General features: G+C 44.1%; 1 long non-coding RNA gene across 8 annotated transcripts in view; it reads left to right on the top strand.

Annotated features, from left to right (window-relative positions):
• Positions 1 to 25,740, top strand: part of LOC126212898 (uncharacterized) — a 1,289,673-nt gene that overhangs the window by 618,419 nt on the left and 645,514 nt on the right. The gene's annotated exons all lie outside the window — the stretch shown is intronic.

Below are 25,740 nucleotides of genomic sequence, written 5' to 3'. Positions count from 1 at the left end.
CAGAACACCAAGAGCTCTATCGAAAATCTTAATAATATCTTTTTGTGGCGATGATAGTTTATACGGTAACTGCTTTGATGTTAGACCCACTTTCTCCACAGAAAAAGTAAATTCGTTCAACAGTTTTGATGAACAGTTCTGGTTAACACCTCAAGACTTCTATCGATAATCATAATAACATTTTTTGTGGTTATAATAGTTTGTGTGGTAATTGATTAATTGTGGGGCACTCTTACTCAAAAATGAAAAATTATGTCTGTTCGTATGCTCTTATGCCAGCTCTGGATAGCATTGTAAGAGTTCTATCGAAAATACTAGTAACATATTCTGTGCAGGTAATTGTTTACGTAGTAACTGCCTTTATTAAGGAATGCTTATGAGCATTTCCCGTGAAGTTTGAACCCCTTTTACGATAAATATAAATTCTTTTTACAGTTCTTGATATATATGCAATAGTTCTAGATTTCCCTGCTCAAAACACGAATAGTTCTACACAATTTCTGGAAGAAAACAATAACTCGGCAAAATTTTGGTATGGTAAAAAATTATTTGTCAGTTTGGAAAAAATAAATTTGTATAACAGTTCTGTTGGCAGTTCTGGATAGCACCGGAAGAGTTGCATTGAAAATGATAAGAACATTTTTGTGGCGAGAATTGTTTATACAATAATTGTTTTAATCTGATACTCACTTTATCTAATATAGCAAAATTCGTAGAATAGTTCTGATGACAGTTCTGAATATCACCCACAGTGTTCTACCAAAAACTATAATAACATTATTTGTGACGAAGACATTATATCAGATAATTAATGTGGGACTCACTTTTGTCATGTAAAAGTAATAAATTCGTACAAAAGATCTGATGGCATTTCTTAATACGACCCTAAGAGTTCTACCGACAACTGTAATAACATTTTTTGTGGGGATAACAGTTAATGAGATAATAGCATTTTCGACAGACCCACTTGGTCTACATTATAATAAATTGGCACAACCCTTTTGCTGACAGTTCTGGATAGCACCGAAAGAGTTCTTTTAAAAACCCACACAACATTTTTATGGTGCCAGTAGATTATGAAATAGATTGTGGGTTCACTCTGCAGTGGGTGTGCGCCGATGTGAAACTTACTGGCAGATAAAAACTGTGTGCTGGACCGGGTCTCTAACCCCAGGCTGTGACGAAAGAGTATCGTCACAATATCCTTTCGTCCAGGAGTGCTTCTTCTGCAATTTTCGTAGGACAACTTCTACGAAATTGGGAACGCAGGAGATAAAGTACTGCTGGAAGTACAGCTATGAGTACGATCGTAAATTCTCACTTTTATTTTGGAAAACCGAAAATCGAAAACCCGGATGTATATTCTACTAAATACAAAAAGTCTAAATGTTCAGCACTATACAAATGCCAGTACACCTTCTTATGACTGACTGTAGTAACTGTAGGTGGAAGCGTGGGATGTGCACGCTTAGATGATTCAAGGAGAGAAGGCTCGTCAGTGCAAAACAAACAGATGGCTGAGAGAGCAGATACATTCACACGCGCCACTAACCAGATGGTGTCACACCTGTCGAGAATCGCACCAGAGGTACAATGAGCTGTGGTGCAGTGCTGTTGGCGTGGTTACTATGCAACTTACTTGATGGGCATCAATACACCGTTATATTAATATACAATACTTGAGAAACAATGTCATTCACACACTCCGAGTTCCTTATCACTCAGTACTAGACTAAATTACCGGCCTAGTGATAAGCAGCCTATGTACCTCACCGACTACACATCTTCGTGTTATAAGAAAAAAAGAGAAAGATACCAAGGGACACAAAATACGAATCCGGATAAACCGGAAATCCGGATTACTGAGGACCAAATAAACGAGGTTCTTATTTACAAACTTCGAACTTCTTATTAACTTTAATACTGTATCCCCTCAACATTATAACACCTCTATCAGTCATGTATTGAATTAGGATTTAAACATACTACTTAGTTCGTTTGTACGATATATTCAGTAAATATACTTACATTTCTATACATTGTAAAGACTTTTAACTCTCGCTGTAGTGTAACTCATCAAACTTCTACACATCCTCTCTAACTAGAACAAATGTTTGCAACAATATTAACGACAGCAATTTCAAATTTATTCGTTACACACAGCTCATGTTTTTATGTATCCTAGCGGCTGGTGATGTTGCCACATAACTTTCATCCATGAGGGTCCTCGGCATATTTTTAGCTGTTAGTGGGTCCTGGATGTCATGAGAGCTCAAACCAATTACTGTTTTACGTAATAAAATTCATCTGGTTCTTCCTGATTCTAAAAATATACACTTCATGTGTGCCTTTCATTGTTGTATGATTCAGTATCGACGCTAATGCTCTCTTGATGAGATATGAGCCGATTGCTCGTTTTTATCCACTGTGCCCTTTCGTATTTCATTTCAGCGATTAATTTATTTGTTTATCAACGTAGTAAGTAGTACAAAGCTAATGCAGAATGTAAACTGCACTTACATTCTGTTTGAACTGTTTAATAGTCAGTGTCCGCTGACTGAACGTCAAATTTCAGATTAATAGGCCTACACTGCGCCTGGTTGCGTTATTTTATAGGAATTTTATTATTGTAAGTGGGAAGTACTAGATAATGTAGAAAAAATCCAAAGCATATTGTTCGAAGAGCATAATATTATTCGAAATTTACCTGTACCAATAGGTGCAGCCAAAGCAGCATTTGTGATGCTGTAATTACCTCATAGATAACGATATTTGTCTATTGTAGTTTTGTATTCCAATCAGAATTTTGAGAGCATCAAAGCCTCATTTCAGCATGAGAGAGGGGTAAAATCAATAGATGATATTGAATTGAAAGCCTTCATCAGTCTCTTGTTTTTAATTGTTGTTAACAAAAGTAACAGATAAAGCCTGGAAGATCTGTGTGGAACTGATGGTGATGGCATTGAAAAATTTCACCTCGCAAATGAACATAAAACGTTTCAAATTTATTCTGGAGAGCCTTAGATGTTACAGTCGCGCTGTTCGTGATGAGAGGAGACAATTAGACAAGCTAACAGCTATTCGGGAAATATTTACTGTGTTTGTACGCAACTACCACAAATCTTACACCCTTGGAGAAAATGTTACAGTAGACAAGAAGTTGGAAGGATTCTGTGGAAGGTACAGTTTTCGCCAATATGTATCAATCAAAACAAACGAGTATGGATTCTTAAGTGTGGATTCTTAAGTATTTTATCTGTACAATTTGGAAATATACGCTGTGTTGCAACCAGAAGGATTTACCAACTGAACAATAAACATTTTGATGTTGTTCTGTGACTGTGTAAACCTATATATCAGTCAGGTCGAAATGTGAAAGCGGACAACTGGTTTACTAGTACTGGAATGATAATAGAGCTATGAAGGGAGAATTTTTCTTTTGTTGGCATGATGAAGAAAAACAAGAGTTTGCTATCAGTAAAAGAAGGGCTGCCCACATTTCCTTTTTTGGCTTCCACAAGACTGAACTCTAGTTTCCTCCGTACCTAAAAAGGGGACGTGAGTGATCCAGGCATCACGTTTGCATGAAGATAATTCGATAGGTGCTGACATTGTAGATAAACGGAAGCCATCCACCGTAAATTTTTAAATAGCGTTAAGTGTGGTATTTTCACAGCGGATAAGCCGAATGCTTTGTACAACGCTGCAAGAAATGTGCGCCGCTGGTCAATGGTTGTATTTTTTTAATGATCAGTACAGTTGGAATCATTGCATAAGTGATTTATTGTGGCAACAGTAAGAATTGTATCAGAAGGAAAGGGTTCCTGAATCAGCTATGTTATACAATGTTGTTTTCTTCGCTAAATTCTGCATAACTATTGAAATTTTGTACAGAGAACTCTATAACTATGACTTATCTATCAAGAACTCAGAAAAAAAATATATTTCTGAAAAAAGGGTGCCAGCTTCACAGTAGGAGCTCTTATGGGGTTCTTAATTAAGTTGCAATTACCTCTTAAACTATTACCTGCACTAAAAAATTCTACTAGGAATTTCGATAGAACTCTTCACGTGGTGTCCAGAACTGTCATCAGAACTGTTGTACGAATATATTTATATTTTCTGTAGAGAAAGTGTGTCCCACATTAAATCAATTTATCACAAACTATTATCGCCATAGAAAAATGTTATTAGGATTTTCGATAGAGCTCTTGGGGTTCTGTTCAGAACTGTCCTCAGAACTCTTGTACAAGTTTAATTTTTGCGAAAATTGACAAAAAATGCTTTCGAAAGAAACATTTTTTCGAGTATTGTTGTTTTCTTCGCTAAATTCTGCAGAACTATTTAAATTTTTTACAAAGAACTCTAGAACTATGGCATACCTGTCAAGAACTGTGAAAGAAATATACATTTCTGAAAAAAAGGGTGCCAACTTCACAGTAAGTGAAAAGATTTTCTCCTTAAATTGCAATTATCTCGTAAACTATTAGCTGCACAAAAAAATGTTACTTGGGTTTTCGATAGAACTCTTGGAGTTCTGTTCGGAACTGTGCTCAGAACTATTGTACTTATTTACAATTTCCGAAAATTGACGAAGAATGTTTTCGATACGAAAATTTCTTCTAATATTGTTTTCGTAGCTAAATTCTGCAGAACTATTGAAATTTTGTACAAAGAACTCTAGAACTATGGCATATCTATCAATAAATCTGAAAAAAGTATACATTTCTGAAAAAAAGGGTGCCAACTTCACAGTAACTGAAAAGATTTTCTCCTTAAATTGCAATTATCTCGTAAACTATTAGCTGCACAAAAAAATGTTACTTGGATTTTCGAAAGAACTCTTGGAGCTCTGTTCAGAACTGTGCTCAGAACTCTTGTACTTATTTACATTTTGCGGAAATTGTCTGAGAATGTTTTCGATACGAAAATTTTTTCGAGTATTGTTGTTTTCTTCGTTACATTTTGCAGAACTATTGAAATTTTGTGCAAAGAACTCTAGAACTATGCTACATCTAACAAGAACTGTGAAAAAAAATGTATATTTCTCGAAAAAGGGGTGCTAACTTCACACGACTCTTGTAGTGTAGCAACGGCGTTGTGGTCACGGGCTGGCACGGTAGCTCAGCGTGTTTGGGGAGAGGGTTAAGTGCCCTCTGTGACGAAACTGAACGGGTGTCATGGGACATCCGCCCCGAAAAAATGCAATGAACAATAATGTAAAACAAATAGTAGCATCACGGTGATGGGCCGCCACGCGGGAGAGTGGTGTTCAAACCCACCTCGTGCCAACTTGTTTTTTCTTTGTTCGCTATATTCAAATTTGTGTCTGTGTCGTGGTGTAACATCCGTTTGCAACAACAGGGTGTAAGAATGGGACCTACATTGACAGTTGATTCTGTGCAACTACTCTATTAGAAGCGGAAAGGAATTGTCTTTCAAATGGGAACCGCAAACGTTTGAGGACAAGGCGACAAGTAAACCGAATCTTCCATCAGAAAACACGTCTGATGTGTCATACACGGCATTAGTGACAGTACGTGCGTCATGTGGTAAGAACCTCTTACCGACGCATCTAATTTGTACGCCTGATGAGTGAGTGAGATATACCTCCTTGCCCGGTATAGGTGTTCGTATGAATGTCATCAGTTCCTAGGAAATGCTGAAAATACAGGGTGTTACAAAAAGGTACGGCCAAACTTTCAGGAAACATTCCTCACACACAAAGAAAGAAAATATGTTATGTGGACATGTGTCCGGAAACGCTTACTTTCCATGTTAGAGCTCATTTTATTACTTCTCTTCAAATCACATTAATCACATTAATCATGGAATGGAAACACACAGCAACAGACCGTAACAGCGTGACTTCAAACACTTTGTTACAGGAAATGTTCAAAATGTCCTCCGTTAGCGAGGATACGTGCATCCACCCTCCGTCGCACGGAATCCCTGATGCGCTGATGCGGCCCTGGAGAATGGCGTATTGTATCACAGCCGTACACAATACGAGCACGAAGAGTCTCTACATTTGGTACCGGGGTTGCGTGGACGAGAGCTTTCAAATGCCCCCATAAATGAAAGTCGAGAGGGTTGAGGTCAGGAGAGCGTGGAGGCCACGGAATTGGTCCGTCTCTACCAATCCATCGGTCACCGAATCTGTTGTTGAGAAGCGTACGAACACGTCGACTGAAATGTGCAGGAGCTCCATCGTGCATGAACCACATGTTGTGTTGTACTTGTAAAGGCACATGTTCTAGCAGCACAGGTAGAGTATCCCGTATGAAATCGTGATAGCGTGCTCCATTGAGCGTAGGTGGAAGAACGTGAGGCCCAGTTGAGACATCACTAACAATGCCTGCCCAAACGTTCATAGAAAATCTGTGTTGATGACGTGATTGCACAATTGCGTGCGGATTCTCGTCAGCCCAAACATGCCGATTGTGAAAATTTACAATTTGATCACGTTGGAATGAAGCCTCATCCGTAAAGAGAACATTTGCACTGAAATGAGGATTGACACATTGTCGGATGAACCATTCGCAGAAGTGTACCCGTTGAGGCCAATCAGCTGCTGATAGTGCCTGCACACACTATACATGGTACGGAAACAACTGGTTCTCGCGTATCACTCTCCATACAGTGACGTGGTCAACGTTACCTTGTACAGCAGCAACTTCTCTGACGCTGACATTAGGGTTATCGTCAGCTGCACGAAGAATTGCCTCGTCCGTTTCAGGTGTCCTCGTCGTTCTAGGTCTTCCCCAGTCGCGAGTCATAGGCTGGAATGTTCCGTGCTCCCTAAGACGCCGATTAATTGCTTCGAACGTCTTCCTGCCGGGACACCTTCGTTCTGCAAATCTGTCTCGATACAAAAGTACCGCGCCACAGCTATTGCCCCGTGCTAATCCATACATCAAATGGGCATCTGCCAACTCCACATTTGTAAACATTGCACTGACTGCAAAACCACGTTCGTGATGAACACTAACCTGTTGATGCTACGTACTGGTGAGCTTGATGTTAGTACTGTAGAGCAATGAGTCGCATGTCAACACAAGCACCGAAGTCAACATTACCTTCCTTCAATTGGACCAACTGGCGATGAATCGAGGAAGTACAGTACATACTGACGAAACTAAAATTAGCTCTAACGTGGAAATTAGGCGTTTCCGGACACATGTCCACATAACATCTTTTCTTTATTTGTGCGTGAGGAATGTTTCCTGAAAGTTTGGCCGTACCTATTTGTAACACCCTGTATAATAATTTGTCACATAAGCTGCAACAAATGAACGCAACAGTTTCACAGTCACACAGTTTCTCTGTGCTCTGTCAAAACATACGTTTTAACGTCTTTTTAAGTTGCGTCCCTTTTAGGAAGTTTTCACTCCTTTGTCGTAATACAATTCACGCCCGTTTCTTAGTTGTTTTCATTTCTGTGAGACGTGTGTGTGGTATCTCAACTGCTCTCACTATTCATCACGTTTACATGCGACGGTAACGTATTCTTACCACATGTCTCATATTCTGTAATCAACGTATAGTATGACAACTGCTTAGCCAACAGAAAGAGAAGAAACATTGACGGGACGGACAGTTCATAATGTTGTGAAAAAAAGAAACAAAAGTAAATGGCACGAGGGAGTTTTGAACATGACCCGTTTACTTGATAGTCCAACACCATGACCACTTAACCACAACCCCGTGGCTATTCGGGTCAATATTGCACTTGTCCGTTCACTGTTTGTATTTTTTTTCTTTTTCCACAGTTCAGAACACTCTCTTCCTGTTTCCATGCTTGATCTGTGTTCATTTTTAAACGGGCTATCCACTGAGCCGCCAAATCTGATGGGGCTTTCATTGGGAGTTTCTGTTGTAAACACCCTCGGCGGTATGAAGCGCTACATTACAGGGCAGTTTATTTACGATTCTCCTGTAACAAGAAAGTGCTAGTAAACTCCTGAAGACCTGACCTTCTGCAGAGATACGTCTTATATCTACCCAACAAAGCAGAGTTTTATTCGCTACGTTTTCAGCCACATCAGTAAATGTGGAACGTAGGAGACCTATATGGAATGTAATACCTAAATTATTTAACGTAACAAATGAGCCCCCACAACTGTAGCTTAAGGGAAAACGTCAGAAGTAATATAACTGTTTCTCGACACGGAAAAATTCATTTCAAAAATGATTTGCTAAACCTGGTCCGCGTACGGCTAGAATCTTCAACACGTGCAGTTTTGAAGCAAAAGTAATTACCTTTACAAGAATAATTGTGTATTAGGAAGTCGAGTGATGTGTTAAAAAGGGGCAAATCACGAGACACCATAAAATTTTTTTAAGTGGTTCGGAAAGTGCCCACGGCAATAGCAACAGAAATATGTGCTACTCGTACATGACATATGCGTTTACATTCTCTTTCTTTCAGCGCAGTACGCAGCAAATACACGTATTCCAAAGAATTTCTTAATGAATTAGTTATAGCTTACATCATTGAACCAGCGTGGTTGGGCTGTTTTCACATGTATTTGATGATACTTTACGTCTCTTGATAACTTCCTAATACATGGAAAGCAAAAATGTAACGGCTGTTTCCTGAATTAAGTAGAAAATAACTAAAAACAAAACACTATTCTTAAGACGCATGTGACTGTTTTCTCACCCCTCGGGAGTGCGGCCATAAAATCTTGAGCTGTTCCTAAAATATCGATATCCTTTCCAAAATATATCGATTTTCAACGACGTGAAATTCAACGCCGACATATTTATATCGAAACGTCTATATCGAGTGTCGATATTTTGTTTTATATTCTTTTCTCCTATTGAATTTCTATTATTTATTTTATGTTATTATATTTTATTTATTATTATTTGTATGTCTATTATATTCTTTTTCACAATTTTCGGTAAATATTTGAAGCTTTTTTTAAAAATAATAGTAGAACATAATTTTACCTTCTCTGTGTGAATGAGTTATTTATGTCTCAGTGAATCAAATTTTTGTCGAAGTAATTAAACTTACGATCACCAGAATAATTATGACATCTTATCTACTAAATTTTAGTGTAGATATCACTGCCACAGTAACTCTGTTAGTGTAATTTACACGCTATGGTGTCTGTTTCTGTCGCCACGTTTTTCTTCGCACGTAGTAAAAGTTTGCATACGACCTCCAGCAGAACAAAAGGAAGCCACAGTGTATTGTAACTAGCTTAAGATGCATTTTGCACCTTAGCATATGGCAACGACACTGTTCCTTGTAAATGATAAAGAGTGGCACCACTTCTTCGTAAATGACACACCGTTACACTTTCGGGAAAGAAGTAGACGCTCTTGCGCTGACGCTGGTTTGCAGCAGTGACCTAGAGGCAATGACCTCGCAGTTGCCCCGTGAGGCCAGGATACCGGAGGGTGTGGGTTGAGACCCCTGTTATCTTCTGCAAGCCCGGCTGTTCGGAATCTAGCTGCTAGGTAACGTAAAACTCTGTATCTCATTAGGTCAAAATCATTGTTTTCGAGGAAAGTACCTACTATTTAGTGGTGGGCAGGAAATCGCGTATCTGTTAGAAATCACAGTGACTGAGAAGTCACAGATATCACAGTAGCAACTTTACAGAATCTAACTGCGATTTCAGTCACAGTTAGCAGTCGCAAGTAGTATTTCACATTCAAAGACGTGAGCCATCTATTGGTCGAATTTAGCACTGCTTTCTGCGATTTCAGTGACAAGTCGCAACTAAGAGTCGCAAGTAGCAACTAAAAAGCGCGGTTAACAGTGGCATCTGGTGGCCGAAGTTCGTACTACGTCCATCTCTGCGGTACGCTATGGAGTCTAACTGCGATTTCCGTGACAAGTCGCAACTAAGAGTCGCAAGTAGCAATTAGAAAGCGCGGTTAACAGTGCCATCTGTGGGTCAAAGTTCGTACTGTGCCCATCTCTGCGGTACGCTATGGAGCCTAACTGCGATTTCCGTGACAAGTCGCAACTAAGAGTCGCAAGTAGCAACTAAAAAGCGCAGTTAGCACTGCCATCTGTTGAGCAAAGTTCATACTACACTATTCGCTACCGAGTCAAACTGCGATTTCTGTGACAAATCGCAACTAAGAGTCGCAAGTAGCAACTAAAAAGCGCAGTTAACATACTTTTCCTAGTGTCATCTGTTGACCGACGTACGTACTTCATTATGAGAGCCTTGTGCCTCACGAGATCGATGTGCTGTGGGTGCATATGAAGGGCTTATTCCAATAGTGGTACAAGTCCATTTTTCTTAATTTTGAGATATAGAGTCGTAAAGTTAAATGAGCACTGAAAAATCTGCAGTTGAGATACCAGAAATATTCAAGCATATGGCTTCTTGCTAGAGATGAACCTTTATTTATGTTTGTTTGGATCACTAATTTCAGAAGCATTATAGACAGACTTTTACCACTATTGAAATAAACCCTTCATATTATATGACGACATGCACATTCAGCATCAGTTATGGTTGGTCAAATACTGCTGTGACTCTGAATGTATTATATTAATAAGAAGCAACATTGCCTTTTTCTCCTGAAAATATCAAGTAACGTAACAAATGCGTTTGAGTCTGCTTCCAAAATGACAGTTTTGGTTAATACTCCACATGCCTACAGGACTTTGCAATGATAACACAGCAGAACTCAGACATCTGTATAAGTGTAGTGAAATGAAAACAGTCATATGAATGCCTCACTTTTGTTCCGACACAGTTCAAGACTCGGGAGAAAAGTTTTACAGCTGGAGTTCTACATGGCAACTTCACACACAAGAACTTTTTGCCGACACTACTACCACCTACATAAGTAAGCTTTTCCTGTGTTACTTTCAAGTAATGCACTTAAGCTATTCCTGATTTAACTGGAAGATCTGTACTTCCCACTTTCATATCAACAGCCTCAAAATGCATATTGTAGACTTTGGGATATGTTACACGTCAGTGTCACACCAAGATTGTGGAGAAGGGGGGGGGGGGCGGCATGTCACTCTCCAACAAGTGTTTACCAGTAAATAAGTGGCGGAAAATTACGGGTATAGGACGGCTTAAACATGTGGAAAATGAGATTTTTATTATTCACTCAATGTATTTAACGTTTATTATTCCTTTAAAATCGCACAACAACTTCAATAAAACACTTTAATCAGTCACACACTTATTTCATAATTATTTCACTTTTAAACTGCAAATCCTCTAAGAGCTGTCTTGAATCTTCACGAGTCCCTCTCAACAGCCTTGATGTGGATAGATATGTACAGCAACCAGTAATCAGTCAGAACTGCGTCTGCAAAAACACAAGGATTATTAAACAATTTCTGCTGTCACTAATTACTAGCAATATAATTGACAGAGTAGATTGCTAATATTTGCTATATCACATTTGCTAATATTTGCTATATCACATTCGCAAGAACGATCTCACTGAAGTAATTAAGTCCATCAAAACGCTTAGAAACTAACCTCTCGTCTGACGAAAACGGTCTAAAGACTGGCAATTTCTTCAGATCTGTTGACAATGATATTTTGAATTTTCACTTTACTGAGTGACTGAAATGTAGTTCAGGTACCTATGAACATAACAATATGTTAGAATTCATTTTCTAAACACGAACTATTACGGTACTGTGCGGCTACTTACATATTAATTACACTATTAATATTTTCACAGTTGTTTCTTTAATACAAAATTAAAGCCAACGGAAGAATAAACGTAAAACATACTTACCAATGACAGGTTTGTTGAGATACAATTTTCCGTGTGGACAGATGTAACTTTCTCATACGGTGGTACGTCGCAGGGGTCACAGAAATCGCAGAAGTAGCAGAAGTCACAGAAGTAGCAGAAATGGCAGAAGTAGCAGAAATAGCAGTGGCGGAGGGATACGCGACTTAGGTTCCTTAACTGCGACAAATCACAGTTAAGAATAACAGATATTGAAAAGTAGCATTCACAGAAATTACTGATATCGGAAAATCGCAGTTTACCCCATCACTAACTACTACTATTCGATTACACATACAGCTTATCAAATACGTTGTCAGGCACAGACTCTTACCTTAGCCTGTGCCTGTCAAAAATCACCGCAATTAGACCATATGTTACGTGGCAAGAAACGCAGTTTCTGAACACTATATAGCATTTGTCACAAAGCGTGAGAACGAGTATTAAACATTCTTCGAAGAAGTATTGCAAATCTTCATTCATTTACATCAACGTCATTACAGAACAAAGTATATACAATTGTTGAGATTAGCGTTACTTCAGATACTATCCGACAAGACGTCAAAATTGGAAATAAATGCGATTGCCAGCTGTCTGTTGCTACTGGTCGGGGACGGCGGGCCGCACAGCTGTTGCGGGGCGTCGCCAAGAGATGGCAGAGCGGTAGCCGGTCCTTTGCTCACAGCAGTACGTGTTTGTAGTAGTAGTAGTAGTAGTACTAACACCTGTATGCAAGAATGACGACCTCTTTCCTAATACTTTGGTTGGCCAATAAGAGGCAGGCCGACGACAAATAAAAAGCTCTTCTGTCAAAGTTCAAGCTAATTAAAACGTATTTTGAATTACATAAAAACAGATGGCTATGAAAGATGATTGTTCTTTTAATGCGTACCCTACCCCGAAACAACGTCCATATCATCCCTGGCTCTATGGGGAACAAATACGTTTTGACGATCCTCACATTGAATTCTGACTGTCTTTCTCGCTTCTCCAAATGTTTCTGGAATTCAGTTTAGACACTTCTCATAACACAAGGCTTATTTCTGGTATTATCACACTTCCAGCGCATTTGACATTTCTCAATCCTTTCACTAAATTTCTAGAAGCTGTCTGTTCATCTAAAAATCTTCCACAGTGGGCCACTAAATACACCCTTTGGAAAACGATGTTTCTTTTTTCCATTTGCAGTCTACCTCCATTGACAAAGAATCTCTCTCCAGTCATTCTTCAGAGAAGAAAAATAAGCCACATCTAAAGACTGCATAAGACCAGTACTGTTCGGTGGAATGCAAATGAAATTTATGTAGTTTTCATTAAGATGTGAGAAGAGGGATTATCTCTGATAATTACTCTCCGTCGTCCTTTCTCTGAGGTAAACAGGAGGAAGTAAGTCTGAACCCAACTGTCAAACACACTCTGTTCTAGCCACTCACTCTAATGTGTTCATTTGCATTCCAGGAGGTGAACTGTAAATCCAGTCTGACCATTTGGCTTACCTTTATCAATACGATAAGGGTATAGGAATTCTCGTGCTGCCTTCCCAAACAACATGAGAGTGAGGCACAGTTTTGAGGTGTCCTCAGTTTTCTCAGTACGACGACATGTCCGACGAAACAAGGGCTTTATTTCGCAAGTATGTGATGAAACCCAGTTTCATCAAAACTGAAAACATTTCAAAAGGAACGCCTTCAACCTCGGCTTTGTATTTCTCTAAAAAGACATTGATTCTGCTAAGGACACAGGATCAGCCCCGCACCGCTCTGTGGGACGGTTTAGGTGGGACTTGGAGGCGAGGACAGTGGGTGCTGTTGGATGGTGACGAGGTGTACGTTCCACATCAGTAATGTGTCGAGAGTTAGTCCTAAACATTTCATTGTCAGAAACAGTGCAACACTGTCGGTTGCAGATGGAGAGTCGGAAACCCGGGCGACGGAGGCGCCGACCGCTCAGCCACGCAGCCTGCAGAGCTGTGTCGCCAGTCGCGGTGCTGCGTGGAGTTCCGGCAGTGTTCAGGGTGCGCCGCGGTTCCGCGCTGTGCGAATTACGGCGCCGTCAGAGCTCTGAGAGTCTGGGACCTGACGCAGCGCCACCTCGAAACGAAGCCTCACACCGTACACCTCAGGCAGCTGTGACGTCACACGCAGGGGTCATAACAAACCGAACTCTTTGAGTCTTCTGCAAGTACCACATGGTGTGTTGTGCTTCGGATCGAGTGACTGTTTACATTTTATATTGTGCTAAATAAATCACGGCGTTTATCAGAATGCCACGGAGGTGTTGCTTGCCAAATTGCAGAGGCAATTAGGGCAATGGGCCTAAAGTTTCTGTATTTTATTTTCCATCTATGAGTCTCTAAGACTGAAATGGATCTGGGCTGTTCACAGACAAGATTGGATGCCCAGCAAACATTCAGTTGTAAGTATCGTTGTTTTTCTTAACTACTGTAACACCATTACATAAATCGTAACGAAGAAGGTATATTAAGCAGTACAAGTATGTACCACCCAAGAACTGGCAAGCTGTTAACAGCACCATTGGATCGTCGATGTTTGAGAAAAGGTAAGTTAAACAACGAAATGTTAGGCAGAGGCCTACATTTGTAAATTACAATGTCTTAAGTGGGAAGCTGGTTGTATAGTTGCATCTCATTTGATGTTAAGCTTTTCTCTTCCATATGCTGTACCTTCAAAGTTACCGGGATGCCCTTCATATTTGTCCAATACGCCGACATCAGCCTGAGGGGACCCCGAAAGTCGCAGGGAGCGACTAGAAAACAGTGCCCTTCACATCGCCATTCGAGAAAGTGTATAAACGCAGGAGAAGTTGATAGGAGCGGCTTCTTTCTGTAGTTTAGAGCAACTAAAAAGTAAAATAAGTGACTGCGATAAGCATAGTGACTGGATCACAGATCACAAATTAGACAGTGTGTGCTATTGTTAATTACCCACAATCCTTACCCTAGAGTCGATTGCTACTCTGTTATAAACAGTGATTTATTTCTCAGAGTTTTTATTAATGGTGTGGAATTGAAATGTGTTCGAAAGATGAAACTTCCCAAAGGTCTGCAACACACAAGAGGTGTGTCAAGCTCTTAACGAAATTTGTTTATTGTGTAATAAAGATGAGATTCCTGTTGATAGTGTTCTGTCGTTCACTGAAGATAATTTGCAGAATTTAGTGGAGAAGTTGCCAGAAAGGGAAACTGAAAAATTTTTTTAAAGTTCCAGGTTTCATTCCTGAAATGTAGAAGTTCATCTCAGTTTAGATATTATACTGACTGGTGCTGTGATCATTACTAAATACTATTAGCTGACGTGGATGTACGTTTGTCAGAAGCACTGCCATTATTTCTATGCCAAATACAAATACACTGTCCAGGCTTTGTAGTAGGCTTTTAACTAGTGCATCATTGAAAAACATAGTGATCAGTTAGTAGTCATATCTCACAGAAAGCTGGAACTTTAGACTCACAGGGCAAAGCACTTCTTGTGTCAACTGATGCAATACATTTGAAATCCTACCTTGATTACGAAGGTGAACTTTCCTGATACATAAAAGAAGTAATTCTTAAATCAGAAGCAGCTTGATTTGAGGTGGTTACGTTACTGGCAGACAATAATTCAACTTATAGAAAAGCATTATCAAACTTTAGTACTCAACCAGAAGTAAAGAAAATGTACTGTCACCCTGCATAAATTTTTGCAGACCGCCCACTTGATTACGCAGGACACTCTTCAAATATGTAGTAAGGCAAAGACCCTTACTTACCGTGGTCCGTGCCTGACAAAAATTAATCCGTTTCGTAGCTTTGATGCCGCGACAAGAACCTACATGATTTTTTTTTTTACTTTTTTTTTTTTTTTACTTTATTGTTATTTTAATACTTGTACAAAGCAAGTAGGCTGGCAGCGGCACACTACGCCGCTCTTCAGCCACAGCGGTTTACAAAAGTAGAAAAACGGAGAAAGACAATGAAACAAAGTGACGGGCAAAAGAAAGATGTCACATAGACACAAAAAACACGGAGTCGTTCACACGTGACGATAACAACACTGATAACACATTGGCACGGCGCACACAACACTGACGAATCCGACGGCACAAGTGAACGTAGTAGTGGGACAGCGGACACCAAAAACACTAAACGGCGGCACACACACGAGACACAGAAGGCGATGATCTCCGGCGCGCGAATGTTCACTAAGCGTGTGCGAGTCCGGGGACCTGCCAAGAGAGGAGGAGGAGGAAGTGGAGAGGGAGAGCGAGAGGGGAGAGCAGGGATGCCATGGGCAAAGGAGAGAGGGGGAGGGAGGAAGGGGGTGGGGAAGCCCGGGGGAGAGGGGAGGAGGGAGGGGGGAAAGGAAAGAGAAGGGAGGGGATAGGAGGGAGGGAGGGTGCCTAAAGGATAGGACACAGGAGGAGGGGGGGGATCAAAGTTGATAGGAGGGGTAGATGGAGGGGAGGAGGACATCATCAGGGAGAGGGAGCTGGCGGAAGCCACCTCGGGAGAGGGTAAGGAGGGTGGAGAGATGGAGACCGGGTGGGACATGGGAGTACAGGCGCGGCAGCGGGCGGGGGTGGGAGAGGATCGGGGAGACGAGCGGGTGAGGAGGATCGAGTTTACGGGAGGTGTAGAGGATTCGTATCCTTTCGAGGAAGAGGAGGAGGTGGGGGAAGGGGATAAGGTCATACAGGATCCGCGTGGGGGAGGGGAGACGGATGCGATAGGCAAGGCGGAGAGCATGGCGTTCAAGGATTTGGAGGGATTTATAAAAGGAAGGGGGGGGCGGAGATCCAGGCTGGATGGGCGTAACAGAGGATAGGGCGAATGAGGGACTTATAGGTGTGGAGGATGGTGGAGGGGTCCAGACCCCACGTACGGCCAGAAAGGAGCTTAAGGAGACGGAGTCGGGAACGTGCCTTGGCTTGGATTGTCTGGAGATGGGGAGTCCAGGAGAGACGACGGTCGAGGGTGACGCCAAGGTACTTAAGGGTGGGGGTGAGAGCGATGGGACGGCCATAAACGGTGAGATAAAAATCAAGGAGGCGGAAGGAAGGAGTGGTTTTGCCTACAATGATCGCCTGGGTTTTGGAAGGATTGACCTTGAGCAACCACTGGTTGCACCAAGCGGTGAACCGGTCAAGATGGGATTGGAGAAGGTGTTGGGAGCGTTGCAGGGTGGGGGCAAGGGCAAGGAAGGCGGTGTCATCGGCAAACTGGAGAAGGTGGACGGGGGGTGGCGGCGGCGGCATGTCCGCCGTGTACAACAAGTACAGAAGGGGGGAGAGAACGGAGCCTTGGGGCACACCGGCGGAGGGGAAAAAGGTGTAGGAATCGGTGTTATGGATGGTGACATGGGAAGGACGGCGGGAGAGAAAGGAACCGATCAGACGAACGTAGTTAATGGGAAGGGCGAAGGTTTGGAGCTTGAAGAGGAGACCGGAATGCCATACGCGGTCATATGCGCGTTCGAGGTCAAGAGAGAGGAAGATTGCGGAGCGACGGGAATTGAGCTGTTCGGAAAGGAGATGAGTGAGGTGAAGGAGAAGATCGTCGGAAGAGAAGGACGGCCGAAAGCCACACTGGGTAACGGGGAGGAGGCGGTGCTGGCGGAGATGCTGGTGGATGCGGCGGGTGAGGATAGATTCCAGGACCTTGCTGAAGACCGAGGTAAGGCTGATGGGACGGTAGGAGGAGACGGCGGACGGCGGTTTGCCAGGTTTGAGGAACATGAGGATACGAGAGGTTTTCCACAGGTCGGGGTAGTAACCAGTGGACAGGACTACATTGTAGAGCCTGGCCGGGGTGGAGAGGAAAGAGACAGGAGCTTCACGAAGGTGACGGTAGGTGACACGATCGTGACCAGGAGCGGTGTTGCGTTTGGTGCGGAGTGTAGTAATGAGATCCTGTGTAGTGATGGGGGCATTAAGTTCCGTGTGTGGAATGTTGTCCAAGTACTGGAAACCAGGAGCGAGGGGAGGGACAGAGGTGTCAGTTCGATCGCGGATATCGGGGAAGAGGGAGTAATCGAACCGGGGATCATCAGGGATGGAAAACACATCGGACAGGTAGGAGGCAAAGTGGTTGGCCTTACTAAGGGCGTCAGGGAATGGGTGGTCATCGTGGAGAAGAGGATAGTAGGGGGAGGGCTTTGTTCCGGTAAGGCGACGGAAGGCGGTCCAGAACTTGGACGAGTTTATAGGAAGGGTAGCATTTAAACGGGTGCATGTCTGTCGCCAGTCCCGGCGTTTCTTAGCCGCGAGCAAATTTCGAATGTGTCGCTGTAGTTGCCGGTGGCGTCGTAGGGTGTCCGGGTCACGCGTGCGGAGGAAGGCACGGTAGAGACGACGGGATTCACGGAGGAGGAGGACGGCCTGTGGTGGCAAGGTAGGACGGTGGGGGTGGATGGCAACAGTAGGGACGTGGGCCTCCACGGCCTCAGACAAGGTCTGCTGGAGAAAGGAGGCGGCATGGGAGACATCATCGGGACGGCGGTAGGCGAGAGGGTGGCTGTCGACCTGAGTGGAGAGGGTATCCCGGTAGGCATTCCAGTCGGCACGGGAATAGTCATGGATGTACTTGGGGGGAGGGTCATGACGAGGGTCGGGGCGGGGGCGACGACCGTCTGAAACGGTGAGGAGGACAGGGAGATGGTCACTACCAATAGGCTCCAGGACAGCCACCGTAATGCGACCAAGGAGGTTGGGGGAGGAAAGAATAACATCGGGAGTGGAATTGGATTCGGGGCGGGTGTGCTGGGGGATGGGGATGAGGTCGCCTTGAAGGGAGGAGAGGAACCGATGCCACCGCCGTAACTGGGCAGCGGAGCGACTATGGATGTTGAGGTCGGCGGCGATCACGTAGGAGGAGAAGGTACGGTCGATGTGGGAGAGGAAGTCGAAAGGAAGAGGGGCGTTAGGGCGGACATACATGGTGGCACAGGTAACGGTAAGGCCGGGGAAGAAGAGACTAAGGATCAGGTGTTCGGTGGGGTCGGGAAGGAGAGGTTGGAGCCGAACGGGGATCTGGCGGTGGTGGCCAATGGCAACGCCGCCACGCGCCACTGGGAGGGGATTATCGGATCGGTGGAGGAGATAGGGGGAGGTGTGAATGGAGTGGTGGGGTTGGAGAAAGGTTTCATTGAGGAGGAAGGCATCCACACGGTGGGTAGCAAGGGTGTGCAGGAAGAGGTTCTTGTTGGCGGGAAGGGAGCGGATATTGTTGAAAAGGATACGATGCTGTCGCGCCATGATAGGATTTAGACGAGGGTGTCAAGGCGGGAGAAGGTGAAATGGGCCTGGTTATTGGAATAGGTGGCGTACATTTTAAGGTGGAATATGGAACGGGCGGCGAGGGAGATCTGTTGGAGGGTGTGGGGGCGCTGGAAGGGATGGACGTTTTGGAGGACAATAGTGAGGAACCTGATGATGTCCTCAGCAGTGGGGGGGGGACGAAGGGAATTGCCAGGAGGGGTGGGGGCGTCCAGGGGACGGACAGGTACGGTGAGTTCAGGGGTGGTGGGAGGGGGCCGGGCTTTACACTTTTGGGAGTAGGTAGGGTGGGGGAGGCTGCAGGTATTACAGGAGGGAGGGGATTGGAGGTTGGGGCACTGCCGGAGAAAGTGCGCTTGTCGACAATGCGGGCAGGTGGGGGCCTCGCGGCACTCGGCTGTTGTATGTGCATTATAGCGCAGACATCTCTGGCAGCGCAGGGATTGAGGGGGGGAACGGGAGGGGTCGACCTTGTACCGCTGATTGAAGAGGAGGGCACCCTCCTTCAGGAGGCGGTCAATGGAGGGGGCGTCCTCAGAGAACACCCGCATAAGGCGGGTGGGGCCGGTCGCGTTAAAAATGCGGCGGACTGCCCGCACCTCCAGGGTGGGATGGGCCTTCAGCTCCGCCAACACCTCCTCCTCCGTGATCGACGGACTAAGCCGAGTGATCACGGCGGTGAGGGTCGGCGGGCGACGCGGGGGTTGGGGTTGGCGGGTAGGAGAAGGAGAGGGAGCAGGGGTGAGGGAGGCGTTAGGACCAAAACGGGTGATGGGGAGGCGGGAGAGGATGTCAGTATGGAGGGTCGGGCTGGGGGAGGAGATAAGAACAGAGTCCCGTCTGGGAGTAAGGAGAGAGATGGGGGCGCCAGGGAAATGGCGGCGGAGGAGGAGGGAGAGATTCCGGGCCTCGAGGAAGGAAGGATCGGGACGGGACAGGAGATATTTGTAGAGACCGGGTGGGGAGGAGGAGGAGGAGGAGGAGGGAGCGGGGCCAGGTGGGGAGACGTCCATGGCATTTTGGGGTGGGGATGGGGGGCGGGGTGGAGCCTTTTTAGGAGCAGAGGAAGTGGGGGCGCCACTAGGGCGTTTGACAGCTGCAGATGGGCGGGTGGTGATAAGAGGGACGGGGAAGATGGGGAGGTGGTGGGAAGGGGCAGGTCCCGGCACGGACGCAACAGTCGGCGCCGGAGATGACTGTGACGGTGCAGGCGAAGGTGGCAGTGATGGTGACGGCGACGAAGATGGCGGTGGTGGTGGTGGTGGTGGTGGCGGCGGAGATGGCGATGGCGACGGGGAAAGCTGGGCGTGGGCAGTGGCCCGACGGGCCACCACCCGAGCCGGAGCTGCAGTGACAGGCTGGGGGAGTGGGGGGAAGGGAGCAGAACGAGAGGAAGAAGCGGAAGAGGGGGGGACAAAGAGCGAGGGCGAAGGGATAGAGAGGAGGGGAGGGATGGAAGGAGGGGGGTGGGACTGGGCACACCAAGTGATAGTGGTGGAGGCGGCAGAAGGGGACGTATACACGATGACGGTGGTGGTAGTAGTGACGGTGGTGGTGGGGGCGGACATGATGACAAGGAGAAGAAAATACACAGCACTAAAGGACAGGACACACACTGGGGGACGGCGGACGGCGGACGGCGGACGGCGGACGGCGGACGGCGGACGGCGGGAACGCTGCTGCCGCGGACGCGGCCGGGGCGGCGGCTGCTGCTGCTGCTGCTGCTGCTGCTGCTGCTGCTGCTGGCTGGACGGCGAGAGGCAGGAACGCTGCTGCCGCGGACGGGGCCGGGGCCGGGGCGGCGGCTGCTGCTGCTGCTGCTGCTGGCGGGACTGCTGCTGCTGCTGCTGCTGCTGCTGCTGCTGCTGCTGCTGCCACCGGAGGGCTGGCTGGCTGCCCGACCACTGCTGCAGGCCGGGACCGGGAACTGCTGCTGCTGCTGCTGCTGCTGCTGCTGCTGCTGCTTCTTCTGGGCTGGCTGGCTGGCTGGCTGGCTGGCTGGCTGGCTGGCTGGCTGGCACCTGGAACACCTAACACTTCGATAAGCGCTAGAAGGGCACTATCGAAGGGCGGTAACCTTGCGGTGTACCGCCGGAGATGTGTGTGTGACCTACATGAAGTTTCTGAACAGTATATAGCATTCGCCACAAAGCGTCAGAACGAGTATTAAACATTCTTCGAAGAAGTATTGTAAATCTTCATTCATTTACATCAACGTCATTACAGAGCAAAGTATATACAATTGTTTAGATTAGCGTTACTTCAGATACTATCCGACAAGACGTCAAAATTGGAAATAAATGCGATTCCCAGCTGTCTGTTGCTACTGGTCGGGGACGGCGGGTCGCACAGCTGTTGCGGGGCGTCGCCAAGAGATGGCAGAGCGGTAGCCGGTCCTTTGCTCACAGCAGTACGTGTTTGTAGTAGTAGTACTAACACCTGTATGCAAGAATGACGACCTCTTTCCTAATACTTTGGTTGGCCAATAAGAGGCAGGCCGACGACACATAAACAAAAAATGGTTCAAATGTCTCTGAGCACTATGGGACTCAACATCTTAGGTCATAAGTCCCCTAGAACTTAGAACTACTTAAACCTAACTAACCTAAGGACATCACACACACCCATGCCCGAGGCAGGATTCGAACCTGCGACCGTAGCAGTCCCGCGGTTCCGGACTGCAGCGCCAGAACCGCACGGCCACCGCGGCCGGCGACACATAAACAGCTCTTCTGTCAAATCTCAAGCTAATTAAAAAGTATTTTGAATTACATGAAAACAGATGGCTATGAAAGATGATTGTTCTTTTAATGCGTACCCTACCCCGAAACAACGTCCATATCATCCCTGGCTCTATGGGGAACAAATACGTTTTGACGATCCTCACATTGAATTCTGACTGTCTTTCTCGCCTTCTCCAAATGTTTCTGGAATTCAGTTTAGACACTTCTCATAACACAAGGCTTATTTCTGGCATTATCACACTTCCAGCGCATTTGACATTTCTCAATCCTTTCACTAAATTTCTAGAAGCTGTCTGTTCATCTAAAAATCTTCCACAGTGGGCCACTAAATACACCCTTTGGAAAACGATGTTTCTTTTTTCCATTTGCAGTCTACCTCCATTGACAAAGAATCTCTCTCCAGTCATTCTTCAGAGAAGAAAAATAAGCCACATCTAAAGACTGCATAAGACTAGTACCGTTCGGTGGAATGCAAATGAAATTTATGTTGTTTTCCTCACACAGCCCCGTAGTTTTCATTAAGATGTGAGAAGAGGGATTATCTCTGATAATTACTCTCCGTCGTCCTTTCTCTGAGGCAAACAGGAGGAAGTGAGTCCGAAACCAACTGTCAAACACACTCTGTTCTAGCCACTCACTCTGATGTGTTCATTTGCACTCCAGGAGGTGAACTGTAAATCCAGTCTGTCCATTTTGGCTTACCTTTATCAATACGATAAGGGAGAAGGAATTCTCGTGCTGCCTTCCCAAACAATATGAGAGTGAGGTACGGTTTTGAGGTGTCCTCAGTTTTCTCAGGACGTCGACATGTCCGACGAAACAAGGGCTTTATTTCGCAAGTATGTGATGAAACCCAGTTTCATCAAAACTGAAAACATTTCAAAAGGAACGCCTTCAACCTCGGCTTTGTATTTCTCTAAAAAGACATTGATTCTGCTAAGGACACAGGATCAGCCCCGCACCGCTCTGTGGGACGGTTTAGGATACAGTTCATCTCTTAAAGTGTATCTGTAAAAACATGATCTATTGCAATATGGAAACTTTCTAGCTTTAAAAACTCTTTTTTCAATTCAATTGAAAGGATGGATGTTAAATTGGTGCTTCGTATCTTAAATAATAAGACAGTTGTAGCTTTGCAGAGACTAGACTCGAAGAAAGGAATTCAAAATTGGGAAAGCACTGCGACATTTATAAAAATAATAAATCTTCGCTGGTGAACTGTGAATGTGAAAACATTACTTAAGGGCCAGAGGCTAATAAATGTTTTGCAGGAACCTGTAACTTCTAATTCCCATGAGATATTTGATTTTTTAAAGAGCTTTGTGTCTTGGTTAGGTTTATGGCATGGGTTGAATGATGCAGGATACTTTCTAAGGAGACACACTTTGCTCCAAAACATACAATAGCTTCTTTAACTGATTTCAGTAGCAATTAGCTCTCTGACAAAAACAGGTCCTGTTTGCTCCTTGGAAGAGTACAGACTGACAGTTTGGAAGAAAGGTTGGGTAAATACTGCCATTTACGTTGGGGAAATTACCACATTTCTCTTAGACAGGTGTTTGAAACTGAGCAAAAACTTAGGGCTTAGAGCACAATGTAAAGTAGTTCGAGATGTGCTTATTAAGATGTCAGATACTTTTGAAACAACTTTTGAAGTCCAGGAGTTAAAAGATTTATTAAATGTAGCAGTAGATGAGAATGATGTTTAAGGCACAGTACAGGACACTTAGCCATTATTGCCCCACATACTAGGATATTGCTCACACCAAGTCCTGAAAAAACTCACTGTGAGTATTGGACTATGAGTATTTCTCTTTTCGGGTGAAGTAAAGCATGATGATCATTTGATAGTGGCATAGGAATGAAGAGGCCTGGTATACCCCAAACAAGATATAGTGGCATGTGTAACTTACTTATACTTTCCTTTCAAAAAATTGTAAAAGAAAATGAAACTTTGTTTCTCCAATTGGCAAATCAAAGGCCTGTGTTTTTGAAGGTAGCATCCTGTAATAATATTCCCAGTGATATGTTTAGTGGTTTCCAATGTAAAACTAGACATAGTCTTGAATCTATCCGGTGTTCCATACTGCTCTGTTGTGTAAATATCGTATTAAATAATCATACTAAGGGAAGAAATGATGCAACTACAAAGAAGAACATAAATGTTTTTAAAAGAATGAAAAATGTAATTAAAGTGTACTTTAATTTTTTATTGACGTGTACAAGAGTGTTTTAGAAATCATATTATGAGGTGAAATAAAAAGTCACTTTTATATTTTTATTTAATTAGATTCCATTTCCTCCCACCCCTCGCTTTTTGTGTTGTGTTTTTTTCCCATCTGTCTGTAACAGAATTTCTCAATTATGTTAAATAGTTTCCTTACTCATTGATGACATTGCATGAATGAATAGATTCCATAATGTTTGCAGTAATTTGTGTGTATTCGTATAAAACAAAATTTTGGTGGCTAGATTTCAGGTAGTTCGGTAATTTTCCAGCAACAGAAAATGAACATGGTATTCACCTGCTAAATTTTACAGTTAGAGTGCGCTTGTTTTCCATTAAAAAGGTATTAAGATGCAAATTGCGATTTATGTATCGTCACTCTATGGGGCCATGCTAAAATTACAAATATGCACCTGAAAAAAGTCGAAATGTTGCGAATATGAGATTTGCAGTCATAATACGCATCAGTGAAGGAAATTATGAACATGTTTACTTTACGTTATTTGAAATGACAATTTACATTTATGCAAGACGCATTAAGTAATGATACATTCACTTAATTGGACAGACCGTTTTCTGGGCGTGCCAAAGTTCCGATATTTGCTTGACCCCTGATGTGACAACACGACGCCGGCTGTGAGGCTTTGATTCCAGGTGGCGTTGCCTGACGACGGCGAGCTCTACGCTACAAACTGCAAGCATAGTAACGATCGCTCACGACAAGCGTGAGGCTGCCTACCGTGCTGCCATCTTGTGGCACCGGCCTGCAACAGGGATTAGTTGCGTGGCGCACCGTTCGATGGCAGGACTGGCCGTCGCTGATTTCATTTCGTTTTCTTGCGTTTTGCAGGAACGTGTCTGAACCAGCGGAATTTGTCGCAGTAGCATCAATTACTTACTTTGTTTTATTTACATAGCTGATATATGTGGCAGTGAAGTGTAATCGTTCGGAATGGTGTAGAAGTGTTGTGTGCCTCGTTGCAGAGGAAATTATGAAAATGAGCCACGAGTAGTAAAACTGAAATTACCAACATTAATGTTTCATGTGAACAAGTGAACTTAATGGGTGTCCAAAAGAAGGATTACAGATACTCGCCAGATTGTATTACGTTTTGTAGTATTTTATTTTCAATATCACCACACACTTATCAGTATATAAGGAGCACACCCTGTCTTGTGCTACCCCATCTTAGTACACTTCATAAGATTTGGCCGCATTTTCAAACACACTCAGCAGGTTAGAAGCCCGATGACAAATACCTGTTGTATACAAAACACAAGTTCCAATCTTTTTGTGTGAAGCAGATCATTTTGCTTCACTAATTAGTCTCTGTTCTTACAAGGGGAACCTCCCCATCGCACCCCCCTCAGATTTAGTTATAAGTTGCCACAGTGGATAGGCCTTGAAAAACTGAACACAGATCAATCGAGAAAACAGGAAGAAGTCGTGTGGAACTATGAAATAATAAGCAAAATATACAAACTGAGTAGTTGATGTGCAACATAGTTAACATCAAGGACCATCCGACCCATGAACGCTGTGGTCCCGTGGTTAGCGTAAGCAACTGCGGGACGAGAGGTCTTTGGTTCAAGTATTCCCACAAGTGAAAATTTTAATTTTTCATTTTCAGTTTATGTGACAAACTCTTACGTGTTCATCACTTTCTTGGGAGTGATTATCACATCCACAAGAAAACCTAAATCGGGCAAGGTAGAAGAATGTTCCCAGAATGATATTTTCACTCTGCAGCGGAG

The sequence above is a fragment of the Schistocerca nitens genome, chromosome 11 (genome assembly GCF_023898315.1).
Source record: "Schistocerca nitens isolate TAMUIC-IGC-003100 chromosome 11, iqSchNite1.1, whole genome shotgun sequence".
Taxonomy (NCBI): Eukaryota; Metazoa; Arthropoda; class Insecta; order Orthoptera; family Acrididae; genus Schistocerca; species Schistocerca nitens.
The sequence above is the reverse complement of the archived record's forward strand: the minus strand, read 5'-3'. Positions and strand labels throughout refer to the sequence as shown.